Source organism: Centruroides vittatus, unplaced genomic scaffold (genome assembly GCF_030686945.1).
Source record: "Centruroides vittatus isolate TY-2023 unplaced genomic scaffold, ASM3068694v2 contig_1753, whole genome shotgun sequence".
In the NCBI taxonomy this organism is placed as follows: domain Eukaryota; kingdom Metazoa; phylum Arthropoda; class Arachnida; order Scorpiones; family Buthidae; genus Centruroides; species Centruroides vittatus.
In genome coordinates, this window is record NW_027121069.1 from 100,491 (window position 1) to 113,341 (window position 12,851).

Consider the following 12,851-nt stretch of genomic DNA (forward strand, 5'->3'; position numbering starts at 1 on the left):
GAAGAAAGTTCTTAGCAATGCAGTAAACATAAATCATTATAAAATATCAGATAAGCCTCATAAGCATAAGATTTGTCTAACTTTGTATTTTCTACAGTTGTAACTAGTTTTTATTTTGTAAGGTTAAATAACAAATACAGTTATTAAAATTATTTTCCGATAGTAGAAAATAAACTAATTTACGTTAAATTTACCAATATAGACTGCTAAATAAGACGACAACACAGAGTCACAGATGTTTTCATATTTCGTTCTCTAGGATTTATGATTTACATTAAATGTTAATACTGTACATGTACTATTTTAATATGATTTTATACACTTTTATTCTTATTTATTGTTTAGTAACATGATTTTATGTGCTTCTAACACTTTTCTAGTTATATTACGACTTCAATATTTGTGGTGGACAGACGTAAAGTTGAATGAAATGACTTATACTTGATTTTTATTTTTCATATAACTTTTTAGACAAACAACGTATAATCGAAAACGACATAACCCGAGGTATACCTATACAATATATATCTGCATTAGGTGCAATAAAACATTTTTGACATACCTTGATACTTGGCTTTCTTCAATCAATAAGTTGTAAGTCAAACTTGTAGCCAATCAGATAAGCAGTGTTAGTTGCAACTTTGTACTGTATTGTGAGATGTTTCTCAACTATCAAAATGTAGTCACTGAGCTTTGAATTTGTAATTGATACTTCAGTCCATAATTTGAGATAAACATGGAAAATACAAGGGCATTTTTTCAACCTCCAATGGCCATAAAACAAAGATAAGTGTAAGTAACAAAATGAATTTATTATCAAAAGTTAGGTACAAACATGGTTACTTTTCACCATAATCACCGTGAAGTTTGAGGCATTTGTCATATTCGTGGACGAGCTTTTCCATCCCTTCTTCATAGAACGTTTTCGCCAGGGAAATGAGATGGCCTTAACACATTGTTTTGAAGATTGTCATTAGTCTCAAACTTTTGCTCTCCTAGCCACATTTTCAATTCAGGAAAGAGGTGGAAGTCTCCACCACGTTTAAACACCCAGCATATAGCCCCGATTTAGAGCCAACTGAGTTCCACTTCTTTCCCAAACAGAAAAACTGGCTAGGAGGGCAGAGGTTCGAGACAAATGACGATCTTCAAAATAACATTAGGGTCTATCTCGAGTCATCGGCGGCAACATTCTACAAAGAGGGGATGGAAAAGCTCATCCACAGATACGACAATCACCAAGAAGACTGAGGCATTTATGTCGAAAAGTAACCATGTTTGTACCTAACTTTTGGTAATAAATTCATTTTGTTATTTACATTTGTCTTTGTTTTATGGACCATCGAAGGTTGAAAAAAAAAAAAAAAAAAAACAGCCTACCTATATTGAATTAGGCTGAAAATGCCGAGTGAAAAATAAATTTTGAGATAGACAGGTTTAGCAATAGATACATACTTCACAGTTTCAATTTATTAACTACAGTTGCAGGCTCAAGAAGAGTAGCTTCAACTTTATAGAACACAAAATATATGCCAGAACATTAACATTTCATTAGAATGGCTGGCTTGCTAATTAAAACTTCATCAGTAAGTTGCATAACTTTCTCAGTGAAAAATATAAGCAGCATTAAGACACAGCACAAAGTTAAAATTGTGTGTGGCTCTATTTGTTAAGTTTTATATTATTATAAAAAGGCTTAATTTAGAGATGAATTTTTTTAAAAATTGTAAATGACAATGAGTAAAATTTTCATTAGTTCTGGCCCCACTCAAGGTAGGATATGACTGTCACCTTACTAACCATTAAACCACCAAAATTTAATAATATCAATCATCCTTACATATATTTACCATGCCAAATTTCAAAATGTTGAGATTTGCAAAATTGGATACAATCATATTTTTACATGTTATATACCTAACAAACAGAAAAGTAAAAACATGTCTGTGTTGCAGGCACAGATTAAGATGACAGTTCTCTATTGTTACCGACAAGACGATAAACAGTAAGATGGATGCATAACAATATTAATAGCTGGTAAACTTAAACAGTATGAATTATCATGTGCATATCAATAATTCAATATCAATAAGTTTTACATTATTTCCCAATTTATTGGAATCATATAAGCTAATCGGGTCAAGTGATTCATTTTAACTAAACGAAATCATTGTTAAACGACATTGGCCGTCGTCTTTGTAACTTTATCAGTAACAAGCAATTATTTATTGTGATGGTCCCAAATAATTGCTTGTTACTGATAAAATTACAGTCAGACCACAATTATTAATTTTTTGATTTAAAAATCATAACTTTCGGTCCAGATCCTAAGTTCATATATAGTTAATCCGGGTCTTTGACTCCTAAGCTTTCCATATCTGATCTCAGTTTTAATCTATCTTGACTGTTCTGGAGATTAAACAAACATACCACTGAGCCTATTACTGGTGTGCATCTTCTAATAGAGTTCGAAAACGTTCATAATGATCTGTTTATTAGAAGATGCACACCGGTAACAGGCTCAGTGGTATGTTTGTTTTCTTTACTCTGATGTAGTATCACTGTTGTTTGTTCTGGAGATTAATGAAGGACAGGCAGTCAGACAAAAACAGGAATGTGCAGGTCTGCAATTTGAAAATTGCAGCCCAATTAATACTTTTTTGTACATCTAATCCTAAGTCTACTTCCAAATCAAGTTAATTTTCTTTAAAACTTAGTTGCAAATGTGATTTTTCACAAATCATTTTTAGATTCAATATTCTGGAGTTAAATGAATTTCTGTAATTTTCTTAATCTTATTTTTAATAACACACACTTCAACGTGGAAGCATTTAAAGAACTTTGAAACTTGGATCATACAAGTAAATGTAAGTAATCAATCATCAACTAATAAACTCTTTTATAACCAAATAACTAGGTATTAATTATTGATGGATGTGCCAAGTCTATCTTAAGTCTGTTTCATAATCAACTATTCTGTTAAGTTTCAATAAATAGCTTGCAAAGTTTTTCTAATTTACTTGCAGAAATTTGTGTGATGCTTGGGATTAGTTCACTCCGTGATGTCTTAGAATATGGTCAACAATGTTTTTTTTTATTATCTTCTTTAAATACAGGGTCCTCCAGACAGAATACAGTAGTTTAAAAAGATAGCAATTATGTTCATTGTTACCCAAGAAGTATGTATCGTACATCAGTTGATAGAATAACTGCGAGTTTCATCTCCCATCTGCATTCAAATGTCTTTTTGTCTACTGTCTCAAGGAAGTCCATAAACAAAAATGGTGACTTTGCAACAGAGAAGGCATTTTGTGTTTTGCAGTTTGTAAACTTGGAATTGGTCATCATTGTGCAATAAGTGTTTGCCTTTCGTGGAGGATCGCTTTGAAATTATCTACGGAATCAATCGTCGTGTTGTACAATGACGACAGACTCCAACTTCGCAAACTGCAGAACAGAAAATGCTTTCTCTGTTGCCTGTTGTCATTTTTGTTGTCCAGCACTTCCTAGAAGCAGTAGACAAAAAAGACATTTGAATGCAGATGGGAGATGAAACTTAGACAGTTACTCTATCAATTGATGTACATTGCATACTTCTCAGGTAGTAATTAATATAATTATAATAATTTAAATTGGTAGTATTCTTTTGAGAAGATCCTGTATGAATCTTAGCAAATGTACTGTACACTTGCATTGAATATCAGGCATTCTATAATACCTAATATTCAATCCAAGTTGGAATCTCAAGAAATTTTTTGTGGATATGGTAATCCAGATTGTCAATCTATTTCTCATTATCTGACTGACCTTTACAGCAGATAAATCTATCCATAAATGGACCAGTCCATGATCTGATGTTTGTCATGGTTTAATAAATTAATCAAGTCAGTATGCTTTATTTATTTAATAATTTTGAAATGCAGACTTCCTTGATTATCAAATTTGACTAATTTCAAAATCAATAATTATCTTATTGCCTATATTTGTTTAAATTTAGAACAGAATTCTGATTTTCTACATAATTTAAAAGATACAAATGTTTTATTTAAATGTATTTATTGCAAATGCGCATTTATATTCTACCTCTAAACTAACGGTTCCCAACCAGTGGTCTGCAAGAGCTAAAATACAGTCCGCGAAAGATTTTAAAACTTATTCATTTTAAATTATTATTCCCACATTGATACAAACTGAATTTAATTTTTACTAAAAATGTCATGTTTTCTATTATAATAGTACTGTTAAAGCATGTTACTCTTAAGTTTAACGATTACTTGTGTCAACAGTTTTGATTAAAGTTTATTTTTAGATTGATACAGTTTATTTTTCTTAAACCTTGTGGTCCCTGCTAACAACAATGAAATCAAAGCGGTCCCTGGTCAAAAAAAGGTTGGGAACCGCTGCTCTAAAGGTAGAGTAGAGGTAGAATGTAAATTCTTTCTAAAATGATATCAAGATTCTATAGTAGTACCAACAGCAAGCAATTTTATCATCATATACAGTTATGTTTTGTACAGACCGACTGATAGGCTGTTTTTAAGCCTGAAAAAATTTTTCCAAAACTAGGAGTTGGCTTTTGCAGTAGGTATAAAGTTCAAACCTTTATCAGTGTTTCAATAGGGTGTTTATAAGACAAATGTTCATCAGGATAAGATTTATTTCAATTAAATTAACCAGGAATAAGTAAGACATACATGCATGACAGTAGGAAGCTTAGGTTAAAACGATGTCATTCTTCCAGTTATTTCCAGCAGAGGCATAATGCTGTGACTCATGACACACTAATCTACTCGAAGAAGATTAATCCAGTTGCAGGAGGAGTTAAAACAACCCAGTTGTTAGAATATTGATCAAGTTAGCCAATTCCATTCTGTTCAAATGAAAAAAAGTTAATTGGTTCAAAATCTTGATCAGGATTAACTCTCCTTGTGTAAACGTAGTTCAAAGAGTGTGAATAAGTTGAATGGTACTCCTAACCATTGCTGTGCATATCTAATTGTAACTCCAAAAGGTTGCCACAAATATTTTTAACTAGAACTCTTACTTGGTGAACTGAAGTTAGAGGACAGGGTACAATAAATAATGTAGTGCCAAGAGTTTTAAAGTTGGCTGATTGATGTTGGTAACATCACCAATGCAACAAAGTCATACTATAATGCTTTACTATTGCATATCGTAGCAATTCTATCACGATTCTACGCCGTGCAAACCATTAATATTTTATCGAATGTATTTTGAATGGAATATGTTTACCGATAGACTTTGTGCTCTTCTCAACAGAACTTATTGAAGATTTTCAAAACTTGCTTATGGTATAAATTATATAATGTAAATAATGCATAATTATATTTTTGAAGATTCATGCTACATTTGGTATCTTAATAAAATTGGTAAGGGCATAACAATATGCTTTTGCTATAGTCATATCCATATTTGTTAATTGTCTAATTGTATCCTATGGTTCCTACCATACGATACAACTTACATGTGAGAATCAACTTATATGGCAGGTATAAGGCAGAATTTTGAGTTGAAAAGCATGTGGTCAACTGGCATATACAACATTTCTTTTATTCTTACTCCTGTCATTAGTAATACTCTATACAGAATCAAATTGGAATTAATCAGATATCTTGGAATTTCATATCTATAAATTTACTTCCATTTATTCATTAATGTTGTTGAATGTTCCTAGTTTGTCGCACATTCTAACCTAACCTATTCTAATAATTTGGTTGGTAATAATTATGGTAATTTATTAGAATAGGTTAGGTTAGAACGTCATCCTCATTGTTTCCTTTCTTCTATTTGCTCGAATCAGAGACGAGCTGCCATTTTGGTCAGCGTAGGTAAATTTAACCAGTAATTGTATTTGAACAAGAGAAATCAAATTGTATTGTATGTTATCTAAAAACATGCTATATAAACAAGAAAGCATAAATATGTGCAGTTTAAGATAAAATCAATAATAGTAATTAAATATAAATAATAAAATTTTCAAAACAGTGAAATGAACACTTACCTCAAGTGCTTACACTCTCTTTCTTTCTTTATTTGTTTTGTTCATCTGGAGATTCCAGCCTACATACTCGTAACAAATGTCTACCTTCGAAGTAAAGTGAACCGAACAACTCTTTCAAACCATTGTCATTGGAAAAGAAGTAACTGTATTTTGAGATGAAGAAATATTTTCTTTTAACTTCTGTACTATTTTTTAAAACGGAACCAAAATAGTCAAAAGAAAACAGAACTAAACTTTCTTTGTTTCTTATTTTACTTTAGCAATTTCCTTTGTAGGTTAATGTTACCTTAGGTTCCAAAGTGGCAGCTCGTCTCTGATTCCGGCAAGGAAACAGTGGGGACGCACGTTCTAACCTAACTTATTTTAATAAATTACCATAATTATTAGCAACCAAATTATTAGAATAGGTTAGGTTTAGGAAAACGTGCGTCCCCCACTGTTTCCTTGCCGGAATCAGAGACGAGCTGCCACTTTGGAACCTAAGGTAACATTAACCCCTTTGGATTATAGCTCATTGTTTATTTGTTTTGTTCGTGAAAATGAAAAGGAAAATATATTGCAAATAAAAATGATTGCAGAAATTGATGTCAAAGATATTGCAAACGATTAACCTCTGAATACTTTCCACCATTTTCAATTGCGTGGCTCATGCAAATGAATTTCAGGAAGTTTGGTAAAAAGCGCGCGTATTGTTGAAATATACCACGTTCACCGAATTCCATCGTCCTCTTTAATCATTGTAATCATTTAAAAATAAAATACAGCTCCAGAATACCTAATATAATTATAACCCTTAACCCGTGAGGTGAAAAAAAAATACGCAACTCGTGAAGTGGAGTCACTCTGACTCCAGAACTATTGTTACAATCTGTGTAATTCAGAAAAGGAAGAAAAAGGGTGTACTATAGATTACTATCTATGGAATTTCAGGACTTTGATTATATATTTAAACTCAGAGGACCGAGACGAGTTCAACGGTACCCTATTTTTGGACCGGAGACGAAAAATAAAAAAGTTATCATACTTTTTCACTTACCATACTTTTTTAATGCTCTCATGAAGACGGCACCATAGTTGCTAGTACTGCCATCTTGCGATAAAGTCTGCAAACCATGACGTCGGACTACCGTCATCTCCCGGAGGGTTAACACGTGATACGAGAGCGGAGAGAGCGACGCGTCTTCCGATCATCGCGCGATCGCCATTTCGGTTAATGTTACTTATGGCAGCGAACATGGCGACCCGACTGACCTCTCGTATGGGCGCCACCACACGCCGCCATGTGCTAAACTAGTGATCGATTCACGGTAGTTCTTGAACAAAGTAAAAAAAGGGGGGAAACGTCTACTAAAGGCAATTTTAACGGCAAGCGACGGGACCCCGGATCGCGATAGCGAGGCCGACTTAGCGGAGAGCGACGCGACTCCCTATTATCGCGCGATCGCCGAAAAAAGTATGATAACTTTTTTATTTTTCGTCTCCGGTCCAAAAGTAGGATATCGTTGAACTCGTCTCGGTCCCCTCAGTTCAGATATATACTCAAAGTCTCAAAATTCCATAGGGGGTAATCTATAGTATCCCCAATTATAACCCTTAACCCGTGAAATGAAAAAAAAAAAAAAAAAAAAATACGCAACTCGTGAGGTGGAGTCACTCTGACCCCAGAACTATTGTTACAATCTGTGTAATTCAGAAAAGGAAGAAAAAGAAAAATATAATATTAAAATACTTTTTACCCTTTATTTAACACACTAGAAATATAAAGTAAAATTTTTAATAATCAATTAGAATTTTAAAAAAGTCAAACTTACTGAGGACGCAGTGCCCCCACCTCACGTGTTAAGGGTTAATAAATAAATTGTATGTGGCGCCATCTGTAATGAGATTTTGTTAAAAAATCTTTTTGTGTTATTAATTATTATAATTACACTTTACCAACCTTTAACATGCAGTCTATTGTATTAACGTAATCTAATGCTTTCGGTCAATTAATTGACCTTCATCAGGATCGAACTTTATAATAAATTATAAAGTTACAAATATTGTTCATTTTGGAAAGTAAAGATAAGAAATGTGTTTTATTTGTGTTCATTGTATTTTTTTTTAACTTTTAATAAAGTTCTATGAATATTATTCTTCTAATTTACATACTGTATATATGTATATATGATATTAATGACATAATGTGCAATGTTATCCAGGGCCGGCCTTCTCGATAAAGGGGCCCGGGTGCAAGAAACTATTTGGGCCCAAATGTTTTTCTAAAATAAAAAAATTTACAAACACGAACATATATTAATGCATGTTTATTTAAAGCGTGATTTTGTTCTTGCTAATACATTAATTACTTCAGAAAAATTACAATTTTTTGCAATTTCTTTTTCGATGCTTAATATAGCAAGTGCATTTAAGCGTTCTGCACACATGCTGGATCGAAGATAATTCTTTATTAATTTTAATTTGCTGAAAGAGCGCTCAGCACTTGCTATAGTAACTGGCAACGTAAAGAAAAGTTTTAATACAGTTAATACATTTAGAAATAACTCATTATAATTATTATTTAGTATGTATTGCAATATATCTTGTGCGTTATTTACATCCCTTTCATTCAAAATCAAATCCCGTAGCAAACCAATTTCCTGGATTAGGTTTTCATCTACATCTTTGTTATAAAAATTTACAAAGTTTTTGGAACATTTTTCTAATTCATGTTTTTCTAAGGTTTTCATATCAGTGATTAATTTGAAATCAGAAATAATATTTGGTATACTTTTAAATCTATCTTCTATTTGTACAATAACCGTATCAATTAGAGTGTTAAAAAAATAACATCTAAATTCCTCTACCGGGTTTTCTATAACTTCATCTTCTGCTATTTCGGAATATAACCTTTTTCTTTTTCGTATTCGTTTTTCAGGAAAATGTTCTGAAATATTTAAATTACGTGCTAGCACTTTTGCTTCGTCTAAAAATGTGTTAAATTTTGTTCTTAAATTTTGGATTTCAGTTTTAATTTTATTGACTAAATTAAAAGCCGACTCAAGAATAATTGTTTTTGCTTGAAATAGTATATTGATTGCGTTGATTTTAGACAACATTGCAAACCATACTACTAAACATAAAATAAATGGCATTTCTTGTATTGAATCCAATAGACTTTTAGCTTCGGATACCGCTGTATTATCGTTACTTACATAAATAAATTCTTCTAGGGCATTACAAGTTTGTTCAAACTGTGTATACACTGCTTTAACCGAATCTATTTTGGCTTCCCAACGAGTGTCACATAATGGTTTAAGAGTAATGTTTAAATGTTTTTGTAGAATTTCCCATCTCTTTGTAGATGCAGAAAATAAGCAATATAAACGTTGCAATATCCCAAAAAAATTTTTACAATATATACTGCTGGAAGCGGCATCACAAATTAATAAATTAAAAGAGTGTGATAGGCAAGGCACATATATTGCATGAGGGTTTAGAGCAATTATTCTAGATTGTACACCTTTATATTTCCCTTTCATGTTGCTACCGTTGTCGTATCCCTGCCCTCTGCAATTCATAATATCTAAATCAAGCTCACTTAATGTTTTCAATAGAGTTTTTGCTAGTCCTTCTCCAGTCACATCAGTTGCTTCAATAAACCTTATAAATGACTCATTTATAATTAATCTTTTCTCTTCAAAATTTACATACCTAATAATAACTGAAGTTTGTTCCTTATGGGAAATATCAGGAGTACAATCCATTTGGACACTATAGTATGTGGCTGCTTTTATATCGTTTTTAATTTTGTTAAGGACTTCATCTCCTAACGCAGAAATAATTTGTTCTTGTGATCTATGTGCTAAATGATGCACAATTCTATTTTTCGAATTTTTTATTCTGTTTATATGATCCATTAACACAGAGTCGTATTTACTTAAAAATTCGATTAAACTTAAAAAATTTCCATTATTAGGCGTTCCTATTATTTCATGGGTTCCTCGAAGTGGAAGATTATTACATGCTAAAAATAGAATCACATCTACAATTCTTTGAAATAGTAATTTAAGTCGTTCCGTTTCCTTATTTATATTAACTTGATTAGTTTCATCAATAGTCGAACATAAATTTAGTCGTTTTAGTAATTCTTTCCAAGCAATAAACGAATTAAAGTGACAAATAGAACGCTCATGATCTTGAATTACAGTTGACAGCTTTCTCCAGTTACTATAGCCACCTATAAACCGTGTAGATTGTTCATTTCCTCTTCTTTTAGAAAATAGTATACAACAAAAACAAAATACCGAGTCTTGCGTTTTTGAATAAATTAACCAGCTGCGAAGCTGGGTTTCACCATTTGGCATTTTTTTAAAGTAGTACGTAGTGGAAAATGACCTACCTTCATCATTCTTAGCAAAAACTCCTTTGTGTTGTACAGGTCCGGTTTTAACACAAAACATTCGAAACTTATCAGTTATAATACTTGGCCATAAATCTGGATCACTTATGTTCATTTGATCATATTCGTTATTGTCATTTTCGACGTTATTTTCTGATTCGATCATATTTGTATAAACATGCGGTTCTTCAACGAATTTCACAGTTTCAACATTTTCATTGCAAGACTGTGTAGTTTGTGCGGAACTTTCTTCTCCAGTTGAAGCTTGAACTGTAACTTCTGAAGTCGAAACAATTTCATTGCTGGAATTACTTCGTAGCCAAGAAAACAGATCTACTTGTGATTTCTTGAAATTTAGCTTTTCTACTTTTTTCTTTTCTGCTAATTTTCTTTTTTGACACCCAGAGGGATATTTCCTTGGCATGGACATGATTAGATGTAACAATAATTAAACGTTTTGTAGTATGACACGTCTTTCTTTCTCGTGCTGAACTCGAACTCTCACAACTTCTCGGAGGCTCCTTGTAAAGTATTGATCTTTTAGCAGAGTGGGAACAAAAGAAGCGCGACCTTGTCAATTGGACCCACGTGCGGTCGGGTAATACCACTTGTAAGGTCAACACCTTACAGAGGGAAAACAAAGGAAGCGCCGGCTTTGTCAATAGGACCCACCTGTAGGCTGTAGTCAGACCGAAAGTTCCAGAAATAAGACAGACAAAAAAAGATAGAAGAAATTATAAAAGAAACATTAAAACTACGATTATATACCAGGGGCGTGCCGTGACATTTGATGATAGGGAAGCTGTGTTTCTGTAAGAAGCCGACATCCAGGGGCAATCAGTCAATTGCGCGTCAGTGATGGTCTAGGCTCCATTCGTATCGTTTATTCGATAAGCCAGTAAAAACCGTAGACTTCTCTAAATGCATTTTTAATATCACGATTACATTCCGAATCGCTAGCCACGATATAAGGGCTACAATTAAAAGTAAAATAATAAAAACTTACTCGGTGAAATAAAATATGTGGTGGATGTACTGGTACATACAAAATATTCTTCAATTATATGAATATACTTTTAAAGAAAATTATAATTAAATATAGCTTTGCAAAGAAACGTACAGTACATAAAGATATAAAATATTCTTTACTTTTAAAATTTTAAAACAATGTACTTAGTCAAATAGCTCCCTACCAGTGGCTAATGGATGGAATCGAAGACGGTTGCAGAGGACTGCCAAATCCCCAGGGTGCTGATACCGGTCAATGTCAAATACCTCTTTTGTCGCATCACTAGTATATCTCAAAGGACGCGACAGGGCTGTTGTAAATTTTAAACGTTTCTCACCATAGCCGTAAAAATCTAAATATGTTAAACTTAAAAGTCATTTGTTTTCTAACTAATTCGTTTTAGGACCAGGTGTTGTCCACGGAAATTTCCAAAATTTACAACTTTTCGGTCACTCTCGTCGAATTGGAAAAATTTGTCTTTATTACATCTAATACAATATTTCGAAGAAATCAGTCCCCACTATACTCGGCTGTATATTGGTTCGGTTAAGCTTTTGTTTAAGTAATATTCCGGCTCTTTCATCGGGGTTTTGTTTATGTCCCCAATTCCCTAATCGCTTAATTATTTAACTACTTCTTAAGTAGAAATAAGTCGAAACCGGTTACTTTCTACTCGAATATTTGTAGTATCGGGAAAAAAGTGGAAAGACAAATTTTTATGACAAACGAATACATAAATCGTATAATTTTATATGGCCGACGGCCACAGTATTATTTTCATTTCTTAACGCGGGCTATATGGTTTTGAAATTTTTTTTAAAAAGTCGAATTTAGGTGGGGATCCTCGGGAGTTCCCCGAATCAAATAACAAAAACTAAACATTCGCATCATCGAGAATTAGTTTAAAGATTGTCGAAATTCAGAGATCTACAATAATAATGTTTACGATAAAATGTACTTTTCGTCATACTGATAACGATAGGAATATTGTCAAGTTTTCGTGTGCATTCTTGATAATGTTGGGGCCCCCTCAATCGCGGGGCCCCGGTGCGTAGCATCCGCCGCACCCCCCGATGGCCGGCCCTGATGTTATCTGGCTCACTGCTGTTATCAGAATTAGTACTGTAGCCCTCCTTTTGAAAAGTTTGGGGAACACTGATGTAAATGATAAGATTAATTAAATTATTACACGATATAATAGGCAAATCTATGTGAGGAAATGATTTTTAATATATTTAAAAAAATCAGAAATCATAGCAGTAACTCCCCGAGAAGTAAAAAAGTCACTAACTGACTGCATATACAGGAATCAGAGTCGCCGATTTTCGGGGGTCGATTTCTTTTCCATCCAAACACCCGAAAAAATTCCGAATATCTCGTTTGAAAGAAAATTGTTTACTTAGGTAGTGTGTAAAATTTTGAGATTTCCTATAAAATGG

The 12,851-nt window shown here is 32.9% G+C and overlaps 1 long non-coding RNA gene across 1 annotated transcript; it reads right to left on the bottom strand.

Annotated features, from left to right (window-relative positions):
* Positions 1 to 11,153: 11,153 nt before the first annotated feature.
* LOC136969179 (uncharacterized) lies at positions 11,154 to 12,492 on the bottom strand. Its single transcript, XR_010879783.1, has 2 exons — positions 11,553 to 12,492; positions 11,154 to 11,476 (listed from the first exon to the last, which is right to left on the bottom strand). It is a non-coding gene; the product is annotated as an uncharacterized lncRNA (long non-coding RNA).
* Positions 12,493 to 12,851: the final 359 nt, after the last annotated feature.